The sequence below is a fragment of the Balaenoptera acutorostrata genome, chromosome 1 (genome assembly GCF_949987535.1).
Source record: "Balaenoptera acutorostrata chromosome 1, mBalAcu1.1, whole genome shotgun sequence".
In the NCBI taxonomy this organism is placed as follows: Eukaryota; Metazoa; Chordata; class Mammalia; order Artiodactyla; family Balaenopteridae; genus Balaenoptera; species Balaenoptera acutorostrata.
The window spans coordinates 51738419-51762790 of NC_080064.1; positions in this window are offsets into that span (position 1 = coordinate 51738419).

Genomic DNA, 24372 nt, shown 5'->3' on the forward strand with positions numbered 1-24372 from the left:
ATAAAACAGGAATAATTTTATCAGTGGTAGTGGTAACTTTGTGACTGTAGAGTCTCTAGCAAAGTACCTCTTTCACATACAAACAGGTTAGGAAATTACTATTATTTTTATTATTAACTTTTTCTCTATCTAGTCATCTTTATTTCCTTCCACATGGGCACAGAGAAGCAAAACAAGAGGTTAGGAGCAAGAATGCAATCAGGAAGTAGAAGGAGAAGCCGAATTGAAAGGATGATAAGCAAAGACCATATTACACACTACAGATCTATTCCTAGAATGGTTTTCTAATGTGGCAGAATCACTAGACAATAGAAATATACTTTTGCGGATAAAGCAATAGCGGTATCGGTTTGTTTTCATGTAAGCCACCTCGTGGCTCGCTATCCTTAAAGGGCATTTGGTGAACTCTCACTGATAAAACCAGTTTAATCCCTGTGGCTCACTGAAGTCATTAACTATGTGAGTGAGTGAGGGTGGGGGGTTGAGATGGGGAGGGTGGAAGAGTGGAGGAAGGGAATTCTCTCACCTGACTGCTTCCTCACTGGCCCCTTGCCTATTGTCATGCACGCAGCAAACCTTCTGGGCCAATCCATCTGACTGGCTGTGCAGGGAATGGGGCAGCCTGGATAATTGATGGACTCAATCTGACCAGGCACAGGTGGCACGGAGACAGCGTACAGCAGCTTCTCAGGTTTGCCAGTGCCATCTGTTGCCATAAGAACATCTGTCGTCAAGGTCACCCTGTCACCCTCTGTTAAAGTTACAGGTTTGGTGAGTAAGATAATGTCACCTAAGAAGAAGGGGTATGGAGGTTGGGGGCTTGGAGAGAAGAGAAAGGGAGACCAAGATACACAAAGACAATAAGAAATCTATGAAAGATGAATATTAATAATAGGGAGAATTACTGGGTCAGAGAAACAAAGGAAAGTACATAGGATTTTAAAGGAGAACTTCCTTGCAAAAGGTTTGCCGAAAGATTACTGTCATTGTTCTCTCTAGTGAAAACATGAGCTCATTTTAAAGAGTAAGAACATTTAACCAGAGGCATGACACACATTTGTAAAAGAAATATAAGTAATTACAATAGGATTTACTTGTAAAGACAAGCACTTTTCTCTCTGCTTGCTAACTCTAAAAACCAATTTTTGGTATGCTCCTCTTGTATAAGTACATTTGATTAAGTATCTGCTGCGAATGCATGTGTGTGAGCACGTGTGTGCGTATTCACAGTGTGTGCAGGGAAGGAGCAGAGTGGAAGGGGGCGTTGCATTTATTAATGAGCTGATGGACAAAGTACTATAATGAAGCAAAGGCAATACTGGATTTTTAAGTGGCGAGTATTACATGGGGCCGGACCTCCAGCAGCAATGGTTCAGCTCTCCCTCCCTATGTTTGTTGCCAATGCTTTTTAAAGCAATTTCACCCAGTGGCAAAGAAACATCATTCCCATCTGTTTAGGAAGTGTGGCTTTACTTATTGGACCAATATTGCTGGCACTGTGGGCTTTCAGGGACTTAATGATGATCATTGAATTGTGAGATGAGAGGGGGGAAATAATCTGCTCAATTTTATGAAACATACCCACATCTGCCCCATCAAACCTAAAGGGCAGTAGATGGAAACAAAATGGTTTTTCAGCAAAAGGGAGGGTCTGGGAGGGCGTAGACAAAAGAGCAAATGAACACTATTAGTTTTATCTGTACCTTTTAGTCTGGTCACCAAACACCATACAGAAGATTAAAATGGGGCTCTTGGAGAGAAGCAAAATCTTCATGGCCAACTGCATTTCTGGTTGTTGGATGTGTGGAGGGTATGTCTAATTCAGTTTGTTCCCTGACTCAGTTGTTTCCTGTTTTGATAGTAGAAATGGGATGACTGTTTGGTAACGATTAAGGGTAGTTCTGCCTCTACTCTGTCCTCTAATCTGGACTAGGAGGATGTCTCTCTCATCATCTTTTCCTGATCCTCTGTTCCTAGTCTTACAAGACAGGTAATGTTAAGCATAGACCAAAATTCAAGCAAAGGACTCATAAACATTGATTTCTATGGCCTGTATATCCAAATTATTTAGTGACATACACTTGAATCTGTATTCCAAATATAGCAAAGCATTATTTCAATTACTTGGCTTTATAAAATTCACAAAAATTAATTTTCCTTATTAGTAAAGTTAAGTCTTTTTGGTGCCAAAGCACTTTAATATTTTCACATTAATTTCAAGGGGACTCTTTCCTAAGTTATGATACAATTTAAAAGCAAATGGACTTGGGCTGATAAAGGACCATGTGACCCTAGTAAACTCACTTAACTTCTTTTGGAAATTCTGCCCCAAACTGCCCATCCAAATCCAGATTTTTTAAGCACAGCTGATCTGCATATGTATCTTGCTCTTTCTAGTGCATAAAAGTAAGTCACATTCCTAGCTTTCTCATTTGATCCCACTGTCCTAGCTCACTCTTGTCTTGCCAACTCTGTGCCCTAGTTCTGTACTCTGACAGTTGTCTCTGGTCCCTCCAGATCTGTTGATCTTAGCATTTCGCTTTCTAGGACTTGATACTTTGTTAATGTGGCATATTGGGGAAACAAATGAGTATTGCATTTTGGGGCATAGACTTCTAAGTCACTCTGAGCAGCTGGCTACTTACCAGCTGAGTGACCCCAGGAGAGTTTCTTAACCTTTCCAAGCCTTGGATTGCTCATCTGTAAAATGGGATTTAAAATGGTAATTATCACATAGAATTCCTGAAGATTAAATGCTTGACATATTGTCTGACATATAGCAAGTGACAAATAAATGGTAGGTCTTAATGTTATCAATCTTTAGCTTAAACTATTTTTCAAAGCTTAATGACATTATTTATATAATTATGTAAACATTTTAAACTCCTGTCTTCACTCCAGGCATCTCATGTCATGCAGTTTCTTCCCCAGAGCAAGAGTTGGGCTATTCTTGGTTCCCTAATACGTTGTGGTTGATTTAGGTAAGCTCATCTTCTCATCCATAAGCCTAGAAAATGAAGAGGGGTGTTCTCTTTCAGTGGTTCTCAGCCTGTACTCTGAAGTGCCCCAAGACCTCCACAGAAGGGACTTGATGATGGTCACACTTCATGGGGAAAGGGTAAGACTACAAAATATCCATGCTATTCCCAACTGGAGCTGCCCTCCTCCAGTTGTTTGGCTTATGTCTGGTAGACCACCTGAAATATTGTTCTGTGGCTGAAAGATTTGATGGTCCCCAAGATCCCATTCAGCATTAACAGTCTGACTTCTAGACAATGACTAAATATATTTCAACTAACCTATCAGAGGAAGCAAACATATTATAATAAAGAGACATACCTTATTATTTCCTTGATAATTCAAGGAGCTGATTATGAGCACTGAAGTTCTGAAGTGTTGTGAGGAGAGAACTTTAGGCCACACTGGGCTCCTTCTTTCCTATAGCAACCAACCTCAGACTGTGTATGTCTTTGAATGTTCGTGTCAGTCAGATGTTTGTCTGCTTCCTTTTTGCCATCTTCCTCATATCTTTTAATTTGCTACTTCTAGTGTGCTGTCAAATAAGACATTAAATAATGCGACTTGTTAGTTGTATGTGCAAACTGAGAGTAATGAAGCTATGAGTTGAGGACATTAAAATTTATCCTTGGTAAAACCCTTGCATGGATTTTATTAATTGGCTGCACAGTAACTTTATTTAAAGGACCCATCTTCTCTATAGGGAGGACGAGCTGATAAATATTTAATGCCAGTTGGGAATGGGGGAGCCCTGATTTGTAGAATTTGTTGATTTCTGTGGTGTAAATAATCCCACCTTACCTGATTTCAAGCTGCCATTGCAGTATCACTGAACATACACATTGTTGTACATGGAATTGGGAAGAGATGGGTATAAACTGGCCCACCTCAGCACATGACTGTGTTGAAGAGACTGTCAGCTAAGAGACTTGTGAAAAGTAACCCACTACTCTGCTGACATTAGCATTCAGCGGAATACTTAAAACTGTTAGATGTGTGAGACCTCAGAAAGACCATACCATTCTTATACAGAGATTTCTTCTACAGAGATTTGCTTCTTTTTAAATTTAAAATTTATTGATGGCTTATACTTGCTAGGCACTATGCTAAACATTTTATGTGAATTAGCTCGTCCAAACATATAATAATCCTCTGAAACGGGAACTGGGATTAGTCACATTTCAAAGTTGAAGAAACTGAGGCTTAGAATGGTTGAGTAACTTACCCAAGGTCCCACAGCAAGTAAAGGATGGATTGGGAATTTGGATCCAGATAGTTTGGCTCAAAACCCCATGTTTTCACTGTGAACCAACTTTGGAAACAACAGAGCACATTTGACTGGTAGCTATTTTCTAACCGATAAACATGTGGATACCTAGTTGATGATTATCCGACCATTACTAGACATAGTTTCAACATGTAACTTGTAATGATCTCATTAGTATGGGTCCATGAAAAGGGCCATATGTAAGGATTATTATTATCTTTTTTTTTTTTTTGGCAACGGAAAAGAAGAGAGATGTAAATATTTAAAACTTCATAAATTGTATGCTGATCCTTTTAACTGTCTCCTCTTTCTATATTCCCTCTTCACTTTTTAATTGAATTTACACAGCTTGCCCAGCCCAAGTCAATGGATGTCACCATGGAAAAATGAAAATCAAAAGAGAAAATTAAAGTTTGAGAATTTTCATCCATGTTTGGTCACTCTAAAGCACATCATGGAATATTGGTCTGCAGGTATTATGTTGGTGGCCCTAACACAGCCACATAACTTAAGCAACCATAAATGCAATGTCACATTATAGAGGGCTTCTAATTTAACTGAGTTTAAAGTAGGCCAAAGTTGGTCATTTATACCTTTCTGCATAGCTTATACTTACAATTACTTCCCAGAAAATAAAAACAAAACATAATATTCAGAAGGATGACCAGCCCTTTCTAAAGATGAAAGTATTTCCCCGAATGACGTATTTCAATGTGAATCCACCGGAATGAAAAACTGGTGGAACTAAATGTTATTTATATAATCAGTGGATAAGGATAAGTCTAAGTTGTTATTCAGCAAATCAATTCCCTTTACAGGTGGCCCAGCGAAATGGTTAGCTTTTGCATGATGCAATTTTTCTCCCTTGCAGTGATTCTCAGTAACCTGCTTTTCCCAAGTATCAAGGAAACAAACAAAAACTGGCTTAGATTGGATCTTTTCCACATAGACCACAGCCATTTTTAAATAAAATGAGGTGTGTGTGTGTGTGTGTGTGTGTGTGTGTGTGTATTGGCATCACTTTTGCCAAAATAGTGGAACTCTAACCTCACAAGCACACTCCAGTTAGCAGGGTCAGTGAAAGTTCAGGTGGTGAGGGACTACACTTTTCCCGCTTATCCCACCTCCTCCCAGACACAATTAAAAGCAGGTAACCCTATAATCTGATGCTGGTAGTCTCAAGCTAATTCGACTTTGACAAGAATGTAGGCAACGCTCAACTGCAGAAAATTAACATACACATTTCCCTACATGTACTTGGGGAAAAGGGAGAAATAAAGCCACATGCAAAATCTTTCCAGAAACTCAGCCAGAACTCATTCATATCTACAGACTTCATGTCACATTAACTCACCCAGCCTGATGCCCAGGGCTACACCCTCCAGCTGACTGGCAAGGTTAGGCTTCAGCTTTTTAATAACCTTCTTATACATATAGACCTCTATATCCAGGATCTATGAATACACAGATGATTATTTAGGATTAATGGATCATCCAAAGTGCCAGTTGGCACGTTTTGAGTAAAAAGTGTAACAAATGCAGCTGTTTACTAATAAATAAAGCCTCAGCTGTAAGAGAAATAAATTAGATGCATTTAATTGGTAGGCCACAAACCTCCCCTCTTTATTACAATCCTGCTTCTTGTTATTTTATGATGTCAGTGTAGATGGCAGACTGACAGAGTGTTTATGAATCACAGTTTGCAGATGGCCCTCTTGGTTCTCGGCAGCTATGAGCACAAGTAGCATGAGGCCTCAATAGTGGATTTTGCCAAAGACGACCCCCTGAGAATTAGCTGTCTCCGTTTCTCTTGTGCCAATCTCTCCTTGGCCAAGCGCTACTTTACAAACCCACCTTCAATAAACTGTGGCTGCCTGGCAAGGAATTAAAGAGCATTCACACCCAAGAATGCCCTCATCTCAAGGTGATCTCTTTGTCATTGCAGAGGGGGCCTGTGCGATGATTCTCAGAGCGGCTTCCTGCAATTTCTTACAGGGAAGATGACCAAGGATCCAGCAGGACACACACCCCTCCCCATTCTCACTCACTTGGCTCTCCACGCCCACCCTCCCCCAGCTGACAGGAGTGATTTCCCATCTCTCGAGCACAGCATAAGGTCCTTGCACTTGGGATTCCAAGCTCCCCTAACTAATGACAGCTTTGTCAGCACACAGCTGGGGATGGAGGGGGGAGGGGTCACCCCAGCCCATGGAGCTGAGGCTTCACAGCTTCTGTACTCCCTGCATTCTCCTTGGTCACTAGTCACTTCTGTGGTTGGGGAACAACACACAGGAGACATGCAGTCCTAATTGTCAACAGATTTGTACATTTTTGTCACTGGTTAAATTCATAATGGATTTTATTCGAATGGGTTTTTTTTCATTAGAAAAATGTGAATAATCAAGCCCTTTTGGAGAGAATAGAGTGTAGTCCGAACACAAAATAATAGTGGTAAGATTACTGATGATAGAGTATTGGGTTGGCCAAAAAGTTCGTTCGGGATTTTCGTAACATTTTATGGAAAACCCAAACGAACTTTTTGACCAAGCCAATAATAATATCAGGAGCTACCATTTATTGAGATAGGCTAAAATCACTGTTGTAGAAGTATCTTATGACAGTGTAAAACACATCAGCACCATCCCCGCTTTATCTTCTTGTTTTCTTTTCCTACCTTGCAGTGTTCATTCATGCGAGCCCTGGCTATGTGTCCATGAGGGCCGAGAGAAATCCTCAGATCACTGCCATCTCCCTTCCTCTTTGCCATTGTGTCTGGTGGGGACCTGATGGAGGGGGTCTGAGCTCTCCAGCTGTCTCATGAAGCTTGAACTAAAATGGCTCCTGGAGGTCAAGCTGGATTAGGTAGAGAAAGCACACAAACAGAAATACATTTTGTTCATTGGTTGGTTGGTTTCAAAAACACTTTTGGAAAATCAAACTTTGATTTTTCACTTTATCTGAGGCTTCCGGTTGTTCTCAAGGGGTTTATTTAAAACAAAGGGAAAGTCATCTATGTTATATAAAATATGAGTGCATCCCTTTACAGATCAAGCACAAGGCAAGGATTTCTGCTCTCACCACTTTTACATTGTACTGGAGTTTCCACCTGGCACAAGGTAATATATTAATATGTACATACATACATTATAGATACTATATAAAATTGGAGGCATATGGATTGAGAGAGAAGTTGTAAAGCTGTCTTTATTTGCAAAGGACACGACTCTGCATGTAGAAAATCTTAAGGAATCTACAAAAAACAATTGTGTTTTTGTATGTTGTCAATGAACTTTCTGAAAATGAAATTAAAAAAACAGTTACATTCATAATGGCATTACAAAGAACAAAATACTTAGGAATATATTTAGCAAAAGATGTGTCAGGCTCGTATGCTGCAAACTAGAAAACACTGTTGAAAAAAATTAAAGAAGATCTAAATAAAGTGAGGTGTTTATGGGTTGGCATACAATATTGTTAAGATAACATTTCTCCTCAGATTGATTTACAGATTCAATTAAATGCCTAGCAAAATCCTTAAACTTGCTTTTTTCCCCCTCTCTCTAAAACTTTTGTGGAAATGCAATGGAGAGCAAAGGTAAGAGACTCATACTTTCCAATTACAAAATTTACTATTAAGCTACAGTAACCAAGTCCATGTGGTACTGGAGAAAGGTTAGAATATAGATCAATGGAGCAGAATTTAGAGTTCAGAACTGTACCCTTATGTTTATGGTTAACTAATTTTTGACAAAGATGGCAAAGCAATTCTATGATCTTTTCAGCAAATGGTGCTGACACTTGGATATACACATGTAAAAATTTTAGATGTTTCCCTTATACCGTATAAAAAATTAACTGAAAATGGATCATAGACCTAAATGTAAGAACTAAAACTATAAAACTTCTAGAATTAAACATAGAAAAGAATAGAGTAACTCAGGAGGGTGTGAGTTTCCCCGAGGAGGTGACATTGAGCAGAAAGTCTATTGAAATGAGGAAATAAACTATGCAAAGTTCTGGGAGAAGAGTATTCCATACATTATGCAGGTAAAATAGCAGCTGTAGATGTCCAGAGGTGAGAGTAAATTATGCATCTTTAAGGAACAAGGAGACCAGTATGGTAGGTTTCATTGTGACACTGAACCGAATAAAGATCTCTTAGAAAGGGCCTAAAAAGCACTACCTATTAAGAACAAATAAACAAATTAGACTTAATCAAAATGAAAGTTTTCTGATCTTAGAAACATACCAATGAGAAAATGAAGTGTTAAACTGCAGACTGAGAGAAAATATTTGCAAATCTTATATTTGGCAAAGACCTTGTATCCAAAATAGAAAGAGAACTCTTACAACTTAATGATCAAAAGATAAATAGCCCAATTCAAAAATGAGCAAAAAATTTAAACAGACATATCACAAAAGAAGATATATGGGTGGTCAATAGGTACATGTAAGCTGCTTGAGGTCATTAGTTATCAGGGAAATGCAAATTAAAGGCACAATGAGATAAAACTACATATCTACTAAGATGGCCACAATTAAAATGTATTACAAAACTAAGTTTTACTGAGGATTTAGAGCAACTGGAACTTTCATGGATTAATACTGGGATTGAAAATGTTGTAAGTACTTTGGAAAAAAGTTTAGAAGTTTTGTTTATTTTTTTAATAAAGTTAAACAGACACTACTACTTGTCCCAGTAATTCTAAAACTAACTAGTTTCTAAAGGTAAATAAAAACATTTTGCTCACAAAAACACTTGTATAAAAATGTTCATAGCAGTTTTATTCATAATAGCTCCAGACTGAAAACATTCTAAATATCTTAATCAGATAAATGGGAAAAAAGTTCTATTCATACACTAGAATATTACTCAGCAATTAAAAGGAACAAACTACTGATTCATGCAATAGTATTAATGATTCTCAAACAAATTATGCTGAGCAGAAGAATCCAGGGCACATACAGTGAGATTTCATTTATATGAAGTTCTAGAATGAGCAAAACTAATTTATAGTGACAGAAAGTAGATATGTGGTTTACCTAGGGCTTGAGGTAGAGGCATTGAGTACAAAGTATCTTGAGAATATTTCTTGGGATGATGTAAATGTTCTGTATCTTAGAGAACAAGTAGTTACATGGGATTTTTCATTTGTCAGTCTCATCAACGTGTATACTTAATATGTTGTAATTTATTATTTTAAAATTATACCTCAATAAAGTTGATTTAAAAGTAAAATTAAAAATCACCAACCTGAAATGATGAGAAATCTTAAACTTATTTCTAAAACAGGCACCAAACATAAAAATTTTTATTACAACTCCTAATAAACATTCAATGATTAAATATTTCCTATATTACATAAAATTTTAAGATCATATAAAAAGATATAAAACTTACCAACTTGTTTTATGAGCCTAGTAAAATTCTGATACCAAAAACTAATAAAAGTAGATAAAAGGAAAGATAAAAATTTAGGTCAAACTTTTTTATGAACATAGGTAGAGTAATACTGAACAAGCTATTAGGATATCAAATTAAGCAGTTTAATAATACTAACAATAACAGCAACAAGTAGGGTTTACCACAGAAATGAAAGGATTGTTCACACCCTAAAAATGTTTTAAAATGTATCTCACTCCATTAAACAATTTAAAAAGAAATAACCAAATTATCATATTAAAGGACACCTGGAAAGCATTTGATAAAACTTAACACAGTCCTGATCAATTATTTTAGCAAGCTTCCCCCTTCAGTCCTGAGATAAAGTAATAAGACAAGAAAAAGTAAAAAGATGTTTGACTTTTATTAACTGTAGATAATATGATTATTTATATGTACAAATTTAAGTGAGTCAACTGAAAGTTTATTAAAAGTAATAAAAACAGTTCAGTAAGTTAGCTTGATATGTGATTAATAAACAAGAATCACAAGCTTCCTACTGTCAACAAAACAATTAAAAACAATTTGGGATAAAACACATTACATTAAAAATCAAATAGCTAAATAGAATCTACAATACCAAGGGATTAACCTACCAAAAAAATATGTGAGAACCATATGAAGAAAATTATAAAATTTTAATGGGGCTATTCAAGCAGAACTGAATAAATGGAGAGGCATTTATTCAATTTTGTAAAGTTATCAATTATAACTAAATTAATTAATATCTATTTAAAAGTTTCTCCTGAAGAATTGTTGCACAAAATGCCAGAAATGTTTTTGAAAAGAATACATATAATTAAAATACACAAAATTAATTGTATATATGCACTTAGGCAAATTGGATTAGTTGCCTAATTAACACTGAATTTTCTTTTACTTTTACTAAGGTTACCATCTCTCAAGGCAATATGCTCAGATAATAAAACACATTTGCTAACCTCTCTTGCAGTTAGAAGTGGCCATGTATTAATTACTGTACACACTAATATCACTAGGCAGGGATTTGGGGAAAGCTCCTTAAAAGATGGCACGCTCAACTCCATACATGCCTTCTTCTCTTTGCCTTCCTTCTCATTTTAGTCTGGAATACAAATGCGATGCTGGGAGTGAAGCAATCATGAGGTAATGAGACATGAGGATGAAAACTATACTCAGGATAGTTGAGCAAACAATGCGAAGGCTCTGTTCTTGATGTGAACAAGGGCCATATCAGCCTGGACTCTTGAACTTTTGGCTTCCTGTTTTGTGAACACACTAAATTTCTCATTTCATTAAGCTACTTTAGGCAGTTTTCTGTTATCCTGTGACATAAAGAAGAATGCAATCTCTAAATGTAAAATGCTTCAAAGCTACAATAATTAAAATATTGTGCATTGTGATATTAATGCTAGAATAGACAAATATGTGAGTGACAGTCCATAATTTACATTTATAAATATAAATACTATATATATATAGTATATATATACATTAGTATTGGATATATATATTATTATACATATATTAGCCTTCATAAAATAGGCATTGAAAACCTGTACCATGTGTGGGGCAGCTAATTTAAAGCAGCCAACAGATGAGGAAAAATTTCACCAGGCCAAATCTGGCCATCTTTGGAAGTTTCCCCACATTCTGAGAGCCTGCCCCCCTTGTCTGAGCAGCTGCACAGTGATCTCCCTTTTTGGACTGTGGTTCTCTCTGTATATTCTGCCCCTCACATCATAGAGCATCCCCAGCTTGTTGCCCTCTATGACCTAATTTGCTCATCCTTGTTTTTTATCATTATCTGCCCATGGGAGTCTTTGTCCTGCCCTGCCTCAAGCTGGTGTCAAATGATCCCTAACATTGGACCTTTCACAACTGGTAAATTCTTGCTGAGTCACTCTTTAACTCAAAAGTCAATTTTCCTGTTAATGTTCAGGATTCCATCCTCTGCACTCCTTCCTGCCACCCATTTATGCTGATTGATTAGGTCAGAAAGCTCAAGTTTTTCATTTAGTTCTTCTTAACACCCTTGTCATTTAAGTCCATTAGTATTTGAATAGTGGACTTTAAAATATTATATTAAGTTTTATTGCTTTTTGACAAAGGCAGTCTAAGAATAATTTCTGAATTCCTTATAGAAACCATAAAATGTCAGAGTTACAAAGGCCCTTGGAGATCATCTGCTATTACCTCTTATTTTACAGATGGAGAAAGTGCAGCCCAGAGAGGGGAATGATTTGCCCATTGCAGCACATGTCATTAGTGAAGGAGCTGAAGATAAAAGCCTAGAATTTTCTTGATTTTCACATTAATCTCCAGTTGTTTGAGTTTTCTTCCTTGCTAAGGGCCACCCTATTTATTTGTCTTCCTGTTGTCATTTGGGGATTACTGTTCTTCACTGTCAGGAGGAGATGGGCCCATAAAGAATAATTCCAGTTTCTTTCTCCATCCTCTCACTCGTTTTCTCCAGGACATGAGGACAGATTTATCTAATTGGAGAAGTGGCAAAAACCTAACAACTCTGCTAAGTAGGAGCAAAGTTACCGAAATGGCATTTCAGCAGTGTTGGCCCATCTCTCTCTCTCATTCTTTTGAACCACCTGGTCCTACACGGAGTGGGTTGCCATGCTTTTACTCTCCATATTATCAAAGGATCAAACAGAGGCTGGTCTTTGCTTCATTACAGCCAGCTACAACTACGTTGTAAAGTCAGCTTCTCATGTGTTCTGATTTGTATATTCAGTATGGGGGTAGGAGACCTTATCATAATTCTTCAATTTAACTTTACTAGTAATAAAACTAACTATACTTCAATCCTTACTTTATTCTTTGTATCTGTTCATGAAAGACTAAAAACCTGGAGGGGAGAAGTGATGTATTAAGCTTGCCCTAATAGCTAGTATTTGTTTCTATGTTTCGAGCACCTAGGCGTCAGGTTATGGATTTTAGGGCTGAGTGTCAGAGAGGGGAAGTGTTTGGAGCACTACAAGAGGCTGAATTACCTGGTTAATTACAACGGCATTCTAAAATGTAAATTTGGTTATATTATTCTACTTGAAGTGATTCTAGGCTTCCCATGCCCTAGTATTTTCCAAATGGATGTGAATACCCTGGGGATGGATGTATAATATGGTACCAAGAGACAAGAAGTATGTGTTAGAATATCTATTTCTCTTTATTTTTCATAACTTTCTTATTTCCTTTTTGCATGTTTTATAATGTACATAATCTGTCAGAGCAATACATGTTAAGTGTATACATTGAATGTGCATATATTGGGAATGAGTGCCCAAAAGCATTGACTCATGAGGGTAACCGATTAAACAAAAATTTGGATACCTCTGATCTAGGATTTCAAATTCTTAGTGTGAAATATAAGCCTATCTGCTAGCAGTTTGACACTTTAGCCTCATTTCTTTCCAATCCTCTTCTTGGAAATCATTCTTTCAATCAGTATTTATTGAAGGCTTATTCTGTGCCAGGCACAGTGAGAGGCAATGGAGGACATTACTGAAGAAGAGTGACAGAATCCTGACCCTCATGGAGTTCACTTTCTACCTGGGACTGCAGGGAGAAAATCTGATCTTGCCTGGGGGCCCGGGGAAGGCCTTCTTAAGAAAGTGGTATTTGAGTTCAGAAGGATGAGTTCTTTCTAGCCATAACAAATTACTGGAAGTTCCTAGAATTTGTTAAAGTATCCCACCTAACACTTTTATGGGTTAGTCCTGCTGTTTTGAAAGCTCTTTCTCCAGCCCACACCCACTTTTTCATATAAATTCTCATTCTCATCTTAGATTCTTATGGAAACCCATTCGTTCTCTGAACTACTTACATTATGGCACTTACTTCCTATATCAAAATTTTCTTTGTGTATATTAGCCTTTGGCACTGATCTTGTTTCTCACTGGCAGCACATTGCTTGGAGTATGGTATGTTGAATTGGGTAGAAACTCCCTAGTATTCAGTCGTATCAAACTATTTTCTATGTTATTTGTACAAAATATTCTCCATACCTGGAAAGTTCTTTCCTATTTATTTACCTGTTTGAGTCTGAGTTACTCCACACAATTTAAATCACTTAGGGAAGCCTTCTTTAGGCCACAGGAGATGGTGTTCTTTGCTTTCTTCCAGACTTTCTAGATGGCCAGAGTATTTGAACATTCCACAGAATAAGTAATCAATAGTATTGCAATTATGTGTTTAGTGGTCTGTTTCTACAACAAAATCATGATCAAATTGATGGGAAGAATATTTCTTATTACCTTTTGTATTTTTTCCTAACATCCAACATTGAACCTAGCACATAGTATGTCCTCAAAATGATGGTTTGAGTAAAAGAATAAAAAAATACACATTACTATCATAACGTATAAGGCAATCCTAACATCTAGTTTCATGTAAAAGGGAGCAATAAGAACACAGTGGGAAGTAAGTTCTCTGAGTGTGCATTTGTATGTTCATATGTGAACATATGGTGCCTTCATCTTAGTGTATGACTAAGGGTTAATGATATACATAATCTGTGTTCAGTTTTTGCTTGTTTATTGTCTGTCTTCCTTTCTATAATTTAAAGCACACTGTGAAAAAGTCCTTGTCTAATTTACTGCCATGTCTTAGCTCCCAATAATTCCTGGCTCATAGTAGATGATAGGTAAAAATTGTGTTAAATGATAAATAAATAATACTTATTTAGGGCTTGATATGTGCAAATAGTTTGTCTGGCATCCTGCATATACTTCCTCATTCAATACTCACAGTAACCCCATGTTGCTGATGAGTCAGTTGAGGTTGGGGAAGTGAAGTGACAAGCCCAAAATCCCCTAGCTCTTAAGTTCAGAGGCAGGCACTCAAACCCAGGACTCTCTGGCTCCAAAGTCTACATTAAAAGTGAAGCCAAATTATCCTTACATTAAAAAAAATTGCCCTTGGGTACATTTCTTAATTAACACCCCCCCCCATGTTTAGAGAAAAGAAAGCTGTGAACCAAGAATAAATTATATTGCCTTGTAAACTGTGAACTGCAAACTTGTGAAGTAAGGGTAAATTAATTGTGACCAGAACATGGTCCCAGCCCAGCCATATATGGCTCTCACAACAACTTGGAGATGACAGAGGAGGAGAAATGTGTCCACACCGAGCCCAATCTTTCTCCAGTTCATTTCTGGAGGACGACAGTAAAGCAGCCTTTCTTATGCAACTGGCTAGGCTGGGAACTTGTCCAAATGCTTGAAGGTGACTTTGATTCTTGGTGCTTTGGCTAAAGGTAACTCTGACCTCGGTGGGGGTAGGTCGTGGGCAAGAGCTGGCTCCTTTGACATCGTCTTGCAGCATGTGGCTCAGCCTCTGTCTGACTTGGGCACTTTGTGCAAGAAACTTTTTCTTTCCAAACAACGTATCCTCCTTCTGACCTTACACCGAGAATCATTTTTTTTTTTTTGAGAATCATTTTTATTCCACTTGCAATAACAAGTTTTTCCATGCTCCCATGGCTGCTGACTATAACCGAAGGCAAGTGTGAAAGGCAAATGGATCCAGGGTGACATGTCCTGTCACTTTCTAGGCCGTAGACACTAGATGGTGTCAGGTTATATGTGGTTTCCTTGGCAGACTTGAGCCTGGTCTGTGGCAATGGAACTGGCAAATGGGTGATTGTGAATGTTCACACAAGAGTGTACAAAGGGAGAAGACTTCTTGAAACAAAGAAAGGAACTCCAATTTTATCCAGTCTTGATCATTACATACATTGTCCGATTTGAATGCATTTAATATGTTCACTTATCATGCTCCTACTATACTGTATGCATATACACACAAGGAAATATAGTATATAATCTCTGAGAACATGTGTTTAACAGAAACCTACATGGAATGAGCCATGTGAAAATCTGGGGACTAGTTACCAGTCAGAGGCAAATGTAAAGGCTCTGAGGTGAGAGAATCCCTGTGTGTTCTAAGTGTAGCAAGAAGTCCAGTGTGTCCAGAGAAGACGGAATGAAGGAAATGGTCATAGGAGATGAAGTCCAACAAGAAGCCAGGAGTTAGGGAACCATTATACCTACCTCTTAGACTGTTTTAGTCCATATAATGGAAAATCCATGGGAAGATTCTGAGCAGGAAAGAGGCATGACTTGACTTCCTATGCTAAAAGGAACACTCCGCTGGGGAGTGGAGAATAAACCTTGGGAAGGTGAGAACAGAAGCTGACCGACAGGTGAAGAAGCTATCACTGCAACCCAGGAGAGAGCAACGCTGGCTTAAACTAGAAAGTGGAGATAGAAGTGGATGGTGAGAAGCTGTAGGATTTAAGATATGTTTTGAAGGTGGAGCCTGAAAGATTTGCTAATATGTTAGATATGGAATAGGATGGAGAAAGAGAAGCTGATGATGACAAGCTTTGGCTTGAACTGTGTATATTAAGGTGGAGAACAGGGTAGGAAAGGTGTGAATCTGGTTTTAAGAGGGAAATCAAGAGCTCTCTTTCAACATATTAGGTTTGAGATGTCTATTAACCATCCCAAGGAGATGTTAAGTAAGTAGTTAGTTATGTAAGTTCAGAATTCAGTTGGGGCTAGAAATAAAAATTTATAGTTAGCATCATATATTTAAAGTGATGGAATTGGATGATATCATCTAGGAAGTAAATTCAAGTAAAGAAGAGAAATCTTAGAAAAAAAGGACTTATCCCTAGGAACTCCAATAATTTATTAACAAAGGTATTATTCAACCACAAATAATTCAACCTGTTCTTTGTTGGGCTATTTTCTATGGCCTAATAGGGATTTTAACATGTATAAGACAAAGACTTTGCCCTCAAGGAAAAGAGGTTGGTGTACTGCAAAGAACATTGCCAATGAGCACTAAACCTGCCTTACCTCTTACCAGATTTGTGATGTTATACAAACTACTTAATCTTTTTGGCTTTCAGTATTTCTGTCTTACAGGTGAGGTGCTAAGTATCTATGTCAGCAGTTTTATGAGAATTAAGTTACCTATCAAGTGTATGATAGTCTATAAATTCTAAATTATTTCTCTTCAAAGAATGCTCATTTGGAGGCACTGTTCCCCCATACATCTTCCACATAGTCCAGACTCTAAGCTGCATCAGGGCAGGGAGCACTTTTATCTTGTTTTTGTGCCTAGCATCATAGGTTCTCAATAACTATCTGTGGAGTAAATTAAGTGTGAAACCAGTAAATGCATTTGGATAGGATTTAGGTGCCCGGATACTTACATGAATCAAAGTAAATTCAGTTCCCTCACCTCACAGAATTTCCATACAGCCCAGGCATTTCAAGACAGTGAAACTCAGAGAGAAAAGACAAGCAAGATAAAATACATAATCCAAAATGAATGACATAGAATTTTTTTCCAACACTGTATTTGCATGTAATTCAAACATGCTGGACTACTTTTATGCCATTTAGAGCAAAGCAATGCATCTAAATAAAACAAATATCTAATTTTAAAAATATTGTAGAAATTTACCAATCTTTAATATTTTGATTAACATCACAACTACTACTAATAATAATACTAACTAATATTTATTACTAATAATTAACAATTATGTATTATGTTTTCTTAAAAATTCAGTGGTGAGGAGTATATAGCAACAACACACAATGGGATTTTTGAGAGATGCTTACATATCTGTAGTACCCTAGTCTCAGGGTTTCAGTAGCTCACTTTTCATCCTCTTCTTTGCGTTCTTCTGAAGTCTGAAACTCTTCTTTAAGGACAAATGACTCCTGTCATCCCTGTATCTACATGCATTTTGTTTGTTTGTTGTTTGTTTAAATGCAAATTAATTTAGATTCTCTGTGTGTCCTGCCCTCAGATCATCCGTCCCCCACTCTCCCTCTTTTTAAAAAAATATTTTATGGGAGTATAGTTGATTTACAAAGTTTTATTAGTTTCAGATGTACAGCAAAATGAACCAGTTATACATATGCATATATCCACTCTTTTTTAGATTCTTTTCCCATATAGGTCATTACAGAGTATTGACTAGAGTTCCCTGTGCTATACAGTCGGTTCTTATTAGTTGTCTATTTTATATATAGTAGTGTGTATGCCTACTCTCCCTCTTGATGGGGACCTTCTTTCTTAGGAGTCACAGCAGGGAAGTTGTCCAAGCAAGGGAGGAATCCGGTGGCTTCAGACTGCTTTTATAATCCTTATAAGATATGTTAGAAAGGTTGACTACAAAAGGAAACACATACTTCTTAAAGAAATGGGGTCTGAATGGAACCTATGGCAGTGTCATGATCTCTGAGGGGAAGTTAAAAGGGAGAGGATATGTGAATGGCCTTTTCTCACTGACAGGGCTTCTGCACTCTCTCCATATTCTCACCTGCATTCATTTCCTCACTGTATCAGTCTGCTAGGGCTGCTGTAACAAGTACTGCAGACTGGGTGGCTTAAAAAAGAGAAGTATATTTCTCACAGTTCTGGAGCCTAGAAGTCCAAGATCAAAGTGTTGGGAGGACTGGTTTCTTCTGAGGTCTCTCTCCTTGGCTTGTAGCTGACTGTCTTCTCCCTGTGTCTTCACGTGGTCTTTCCTCTGTGTGTGTGTGTCGTAATCTCCTCTTCTTATAAGGACACTAGTTATATTGGATTAGAGCCCATGCCAGTGACATCATTTCAACTTAGTTACCTCTTTAAATGGGTACTGGGGGTTAGAACTTCAACGTATAAATTTGGGGGGGGGGGGAACACAGTTCAGCTCACATGACCTATGTAGGAGGTTTTCCCCACTGCTGTTTCTCTCTGATTTTCCATCTTGGGAAGATCTGGGAAGCCCCAAGAGCACAGTAAATTTAAAAAACATAAAATTTGAGTTAGTACATAGTATGACCACTAGTTGAGTACTGTAGTGGATGGAGGCTTGAAAGAACATTAACTGTACTTCTTACCAAACTCTAACCTCTGGAATTTACACTTCTTATTCACAACTTATGAATGGATGAATGAAGAAAAAAAGAGCTTCTAACTATACTGGCATATATTTCCAAAACAATTTATTTTTACCCCTAGGTGTCAGGAATGTCTATTTCTTTCAAGAGGCTGACAAAAACTTCTCTGTTGAGTTGGGAAAAATCTCAGAATCAAGCAGCCAGATCCTTCCTTTTGCCCTGAGAAGTTCTGAGGAAGAAAATAGGTCAGCATTAACGAAGGCAACATTTTCAACTTGACAAATTGGTCTCTTTGTGTTCTTTGGCTGTACTCAATGACAGAAATGTAAGAATATGTTCAAATGAAGGAGGTAATAATCTGCCTGTGTCAAGTTTGGGGCTTGGCTTGGTTCTGCGTCATATTGAAAAAGTGACATTGGCATAGCAAGACATCTTCAGAGGTTGATTGACTGGAATAGGAAAGGACTGGAAACCAGGAGACATTTAGAAAGGTGGAAGAAATAAAAAATGTTTCACCTGTTAAAAAAAGGGTGGGGGGCAAAAACTAAAACTATCTCTTTTTACATATTAAGAGAGTCACATGGAGGGAAGTGAGGACTAAGTTCATGTGTCTCCAGAAGGCAAATCTAGGACCAGTGCATGGAAATATCAGGGAGTAGACGTGGGTTAAGGAATAATTACCTAAGTGAGCTGATCAACAGTGCTTCTAAAGGTAGGAGGAGGTTAAAGTTAATGTTCATTGTGCTCTTCATATTTTGCTCTTCGGTATTTTCCAGTTTTTTTCTCTAAAGATTTATATTTCGTGTTATAATCAGAGAAGAAAACAAATACATGTTCTAATGTACAGAGAAGAGAGAACTAACATTTGTTGAGATATTATTTGCCCAGTATTTGACATATGTTACTGGATAAAACAGTAATAGTCTAAAGTTAGTTGGGTATACATATGAAAGATAATTTTTTTCCAATCACTGCTCTCAGATGTGCTATTTTTATGATCTATTAACTTTTTTGATGAGTGCTATAATTTTCTAATCACTTTAAATTTTTAAAAATTCAGTCAGTACAACATTAAATTTCAAACTGATTAACCAACCTCTCCTCACCAATCAGTTCAAGTTTGACCCATGCCTCTAGGGGACTACAGCCATGTGGTGTATGTGTATGTGTAGGGGGTGTGATCCATGCTTCCACACTTTCATTCCTCATGCTTCTCCCTCCTCTCCATCTTGTTCTGCCTCCACAGGAGGAAGGGATTAGGGGAAGTGGGGAAAAATACTTATATTTAACTGGGTCTGCAGTTATATCTTCTATCAGATGTTGCTACTCCTCCTCAGGACACAGATTGGTCTGTGTGGCAGGTGTCCAAACAAAGGCTTTTTTGTAGGGCTCATGTGTATGTTCTTGCACAGTTTTTCAATTGGTATATTCCATTCCTACTCTACTTTTTTTCCTCCATAAAATACAACTACAGCAATACCATTGGAAATACACCTCATCCTCTTGCAACCAGGGTCCCCATGCCAGTGTGGAGTTGCTCTCCTGGCTGGCACTGGCAAGGTGACTCCAGGTCACCTTCTCTGGAGTCTTCTGATTCTCAGGAAAGTCATCCGTTCTTATTACATCAAGTGGTGGGCATGAACCTGTTTGAAATCTCTATTCTCCACACTACCATCTTCCTCTAACCCTCTTCTTCCTTGCTCAAAGGGGCACTGGGTGGATCAAAACTCCATTGCATAAGCAGTTGTCTAAGCAGGGAATGAGATGCCAGTCTCTCCTCCTTGAAGGTAATCCTATTCTTTGGCATTGATTCTCTTGAGGCCTCTCTCATTGGCTTTGGGATGAAAAAGAAAAAGCAGCAGCACTCCTCCTACTAGGCCAACTACTCATATCTCTTATGATGCTCACTTTCCCTTCTGTCATTTTCCTTCTTAAATTTGAGGAAAGGGAGAACTGGTTGATCATAGGTGGTACCAGGGGTGTTTGCCTACTTCTTACTGAGCACTGAGAAAGGCCCAGTTGTTGGCAGTTGTTTTGGTTGTTTTTGCCATATAATATTGGATTTTTAATTTTTTCTTTTTATTCTCTGTTTGGAGTCCTACTCTCCTCTCCCACTCTAGGGCAATAGGAAAAATTCTGTTTATCATCCGTGATATATACCTGATACCATTTAACCCTCATGAAAAACTATAAAGAAATACTATTGCCATTTTATTGACAAGGACATTGAGACTCCAAGAGGCTAAGAAAGTACCTACTGTTGCTCCCTGTAAGGGGAAGAGCCGGGGGGGAACCCAGGCCTGGCTGACTTAAAGTTTTTATTTGTCCACTCCACCAGTAGTGGCCATCTATGTACAGAGTTATGAACATGCTTTTGTCTAGAAGACCCAGTTTTTACCATGACCAGTCATCTTCTCTTAGACTTGGGTTCCTCCTGTTCAAAAGAGGGATAAGTGTAGTGTCTATCCTCAGAGGACTATTTGGAGGATTGGAGGTTATTATAAATCTAAAGTGTTTAGCTCTAAGAGGAAGTACACACAATGTTCTGGGTTCTCATCCTGCAGAGAGTTGACTCAGACAGTACTACTGGATGCATCACAAAAGATGTTCTAATGGTTGAGGACCCTACCCCTATAACCCTCTTCCTATGAAAAGGGAAGTGGTGTAGGGATTATCTGACTGACTTCCTGCTTATAAGGGGAAGAGTTTCTAGGTGCCACCTCTGGTATCAACCTGTTTCCAAAGAGTTCAGCAATGATGAGATGGCTTCCTGCAAAACTTCTGACAAGAGTAAGGAAATGAGATTTGACAACCATCCCAGATTTGTCTCTCCTTGAGAGTTGTAACAATTGCTGTAATTTTGTTAAATTAGTAATTATCCACATGGTAGTGATAGCAATAATATACACAGTGGGTCATACATAGAGCTTTACACAAATAATTAGCTCCTTGTGGCTGGAAAAGGTTGAACTGAAGGCTAGGTGGTCATCTAACCATCTGAAGAGAGGATTCCAGCATTGGGTCAAAGATTAAAGAGAGGACCTATAGGTTTCCATTGAACTCTGGATTTCTCTCAGACTATGACTGACTTGAATTGGTTGCATGGATCCAAGCTTTCCTTCTTGGCGTAAACCACTCCATGCTGTTCCCATTTTGAGTGAGTAAATGTACCCCATCTCCAAGGGTGTCCAGTTCATCTGCATCACTGAATGGTAATTCTGACAAAGAAGAAAAACAGAGCTCATTCCTTGAGCCAAACATACCACATTTATTTTTCCCTTTCCCAAATATGCAGACAGTTTATTTAGAGAGCCTAGTGGTTCAGCTCTTGTTATATATTATTCCTAATAGACGTGTTTGCTCACATCTCTGAGACTGCACTGTGGGGGAGCTGTGAGATGATTTCTTCCATTTTTCCAGATCATATTTAATACAGATGCAAGCCACATTTTTCGTAGTGTGGCATAATCTCATCATAATGATCAGTTTCTTCCGTTCCAGAACCAATAGGTGTTCAACCTTGCCTAAGAGAAGTACTTATTGGATACTTTTGGATTCCCCTATCACTATTTGTTGCAAAAAGCAGCACTACTCTAGGGCTAGACCCACACAGCCTTATTTCTTTGGGTTGACAAACACTTTTCAGGTTGGTTTAGCATGAACTGCTGGTGAACAACTGCATCTGTGAAAGTTAATGTCCTGTACCTTAGCCCAGATGAATAAATTCATCTCTTTATTGGCACCATGAAGACTTTCCATTTTTTGAACATTTAAAGTTCTTTTTTATGCATTAGGAGAAACTTTCAGCCAAGGCCATCTGATTTCTGAAACAGAGTTTTTGAATGTTCCCAGTTAAGTAGAAAAGGCAAAGATGAAAAACTAAAATAATAAAAAGAAAAAAAAAGAAAGAAAGCCAACCAACTACACTAAAAAACATTTAAATCCATTTCTCTATGGGCTAAATTTCCTCAAACACAGAAAAAGCCGAGAAGTTGGAAGCTTGTTTTTTTTTTTTTTAAATGTTACTTTTTTTCAATTTATTTTTATATTGGTAGATGATGTGAGACTCATTACATTTTATAGGCCTGAACAAAATCTTAAAATTTCTTACTAATATTATGCAATGACATAATGCCATTTGTAGAGGTGTCACATAAAGCAATTGACTTTTACTGGCTTCTGATGGCAGGACTTGCCATTTTATATTCTGTTTTATGTAAGCGGTTTCCATATTTATCGACCTCACAGGATTTCTCAAGTTGCTTAATTATGGTAGGAAGAAGATATCTCTGTGGCCTGACACAAGAGCTTATTAAAGCTCCTTTTAAAAAAGGAATAGAAGAAGTGGGGAGGTGAATGAAATTAACATTTAATAAATGCCTGCTATGGGCTGGATGCTGTAATGTACAGATAAAAGAAGAGGCACCTACCATGAAGTAGGCACTGCCTTGACAATACTCTGGAAGGTGTATTTAGTTTCCTAGTTTCACAGACAAGCAAACTGAGGTTCAGTTGTTATGCCCAATGTCACAGCAGCTATTAAGTGGAGGTGCTAGGATATCCACTCAAGTTTGACTTCAGGTCCATGCTATAAAGTCACAAAAGACAGCATTGCTCACATAATAGTGCCTCAGATTCTATTGCTTTGGAAGTGGGTAGGTTCTCCCTTTGAGAATTCCTACTCAGAGGATGAAGGTTCAGGAGGACCTATCCAGTGAATTAAAAATTGGAATTTATTTTTATCACCAAGATCTCTACTCATTTGTTTCCAAAGTTTAATTAAAGGAACTCTACATCACCAAAGAAAATAAGACTACATTTTGCAGAATGTTATTAAAAAATTATGCAAGATAGGAGAGCTCCCTATATCCTGATATTCCATCCTCATGTTACTGAGTTCCTTCCCTGGAGAGTCCGTCTTTTTCTTTTCACCTAGTCCTGCAACCTCCACATCTGGGTGAGGCAGCTTCTTAAGTAAGAGAGAGAGATGTAGCAGAGATTGGTGGGAAAAGGAATCCAAGCCACACTGACTAATAAAATATTAATGCTCTACCAGACCTAAGAGATTCCCTAATCAAGCTTTTGATTTTTATACTGGAAAATTTTGAGGCCCTGAAAGGGGAAATAAAAAGCTTTTACTTGTAATCTTCCACTGATCCATCCCCATCAGTTGGAAGTAATGCTTGGCCAAAGGGTTAAAGTATACATAGTTACAAACAGATGGTCACATTGCCAGCTGCAATGTCTTGGGAGGGGCCATGGTCCCTAGCACTCTGAGCTTACCACTCTCACATCAGTTACCACAAGGATGCCATGGTTTTATCTTGCTAGCATTGACCTCATTGTTTTCTGTGCATTTCCCTCACCTTCTGCTCTCACTGGTCCTCAGGACCAACTTTCCTTCTCCCAGTCCAAAATGAAGCAAAAATAAAGATTTGAAGAATTTGTTTATTTCTGTGGTTGAGGTAGAGTCTCAAATTTTTGGATGCATGCATGAAGAGTCCCTGAGATTAGATAATTCCCAGATATGGGGGAAGAAAAGTGAAAAGGCGGAGTAATGATTTAGATGGGAGAAGGATAGCTGGGAAGAACTGGATAAGGATTCCTTTAATTGAGAGGCAGAGAGAGCAACATTAGGACCCGAGGGAACAAATGGTAGGAAAACAGAACAAGCTTTCCTTGAGCATGGATATTTCACCTGATGGACAATTTCCCTTCAACATTACTGGGCATTGTTAGTCCAA